The following is a 1,899-nucleotide window of genomic DNA, read 5'->3' as shown; positions in this document are numbered from 1 at the left end:
TTGATCACTTTTAAAGCTCTTCATGGCCTCTCGCCTTGTTATATTTCTGACCTTTTAGTCTCATACGCACCAGCACGTACCTTGAGATCCTCAGGCAGAGGTCTGCTGTCTGTTCCAGAGTCTCGACTGAAAACTAAAGGGGACAGAGCGTTTGCAGTCAGGGCCCCGAGGCTCTGGAACAGCCTGCCCGAGGAAATCAGGTCGGCTGAGTCAGTGAACTCTTTTAAGTCCCTTCTTAAAACATACTTTTATATGAGAGCCTTTCCCGAGAGAGAGAGAGAGAGAGAGGCAGTCTATACAATATACACACACAAAGGTACAGACAGTAAAGGTGATGTTGGGACGAGAAAGCACAAGACTATGGGAAAGGGAAGAAGTTGTGTTAGTAACATGAAATAACGGGATGAGGTTGCATACAGAGGGAGAGAAAGTAGAGGAGAGAGGAGCTCAGTGCATCATAGGAAATCCCCCGGCAGTCTAGGCCTATAGCAGCATAACTAAGGGATGGTTCAGGACTCACCTGAGGAGGAAAGTCTTAAGCCTACTCTTAAATGTGGAGATGGTGTCTGCCTCCTGAACCCAAACTGGAACCTGGTTCCATAGGAGAGGAGCCTGATAGCTGAACGCTCTGGCTCCTAGTCTACTTTTGGAGACTCTAGGAACCACAAGTAACCCTGCATTCTGGGAGCGCAGTGCTCTGGTGGGGTAGTAAGGTACTATGAGCTCTTTAAGATAAGATGGTGCCTGACCATTAAGAGCTTTGTAGGTAAGAAGAATGTATCTATTCTATTCTGGATTTTACTGGAAGCCAATGCAAAGAAGCAGGAGAAACAGGAGAAATATGATTTCTTTTCCTGGTTCCTGTCAGAACACGAGCTGCAGCATTCTGGATCAGCTGAAGAGTCTTAATGGAATACAAAAAAAGGATTTTTAGAAATGTTGGCCAGCTGAAAAGTATGAACATGAAAAGTATGAGCATGTACAGCACTCAATACTTAGTTGGGGCTCCTTTTGCCTGAATTACTGCAGCAATGCGGCGTGGCATGGAGTCATGCTCAGGTGTTATGAGAGCCCAGGTTGCTCTGATAGTGGCCTTCAGCTCTTCTGCATTGTTGGGTCTGGCGTATCGCATCTTCCTCTTCACAATACCCCATAGATTTCCTATAGGGTTAAGGTCAGGTGAGTTTGCTGGCCAATTAAGAACAAGGATACCATGATCCTTAAACCAGGTACTGGTAGCTTTGGCACTGTGTGCAGGTGCCAAGTCCTGTTGGAAAATGAAATCTGCATCTCCATAAAGTCGGTAAGCAGCAGGAAGCGTGAAGTGCTCTAAAACTTCCTGCGTTGACCTTGGACCTCAGAAAACACAGTGGACCAACACCAGCAGATGACATGGCACCCCAAACCATCACTGACTGTGGAAACTTTACACTGGACTTCAAGCAACGTGGATTCTGTGCCTCTCCTCTCTTCCTCCAGACTCTGGGACCTTGATTTCCAAAGGAAATGCAAAATTTACTTTCATCAGAGAACATTTGGACCACTCAGCAGCAGTCCAGTCCTTTTTGTCTGGCGAGACGCTTCTGACGCTGTGTCTTGTTCAAGAGTGGCTTGACACAAGGAATGCGACAGCTGAAACCCATGTCTTGCATATGTCTGTGCGTGGTGGTTCTTGAAGCACTGACTCCAGCTGCAGTCCACTCTTTGTGAATCTCCCCCACATTTTTGAATGGGTTTTGTTTCACAATCCTCTCCAGGGTGCGGTTATCCCTATTGCTTGTACACTTTTTTCTACCACATCTTTTCCTTCCCTTCGCCTCTCTATTAATGTGCTTGGACACAGAGCTCTGTGAACAGCCAGCCTCTTTAGCAATGACCTTTTGTGTCTTGCCCTCCTTG

The sequence above is a fragment of the Micropterus dolomieu genome, linkage group LG06, assembly GCF_021292245.1.
Source record: "Micropterus dolomieu isolate WLL.071019.BEF.003 ecotype Adirondacks linkage group LG06, ASM2129224v1, whole genome shotgun sequence".
Classification (NCBI taxonomy): domain Eukaryota; kingdom Metazoa; phylum Chordata; class Actinopteri; order Centrarchiformes; family Centrarchidae; genus Micropterus; species Micropterus dolomieu.
This window is presented reverse-complemented; position numbering follows the sequence as displayed.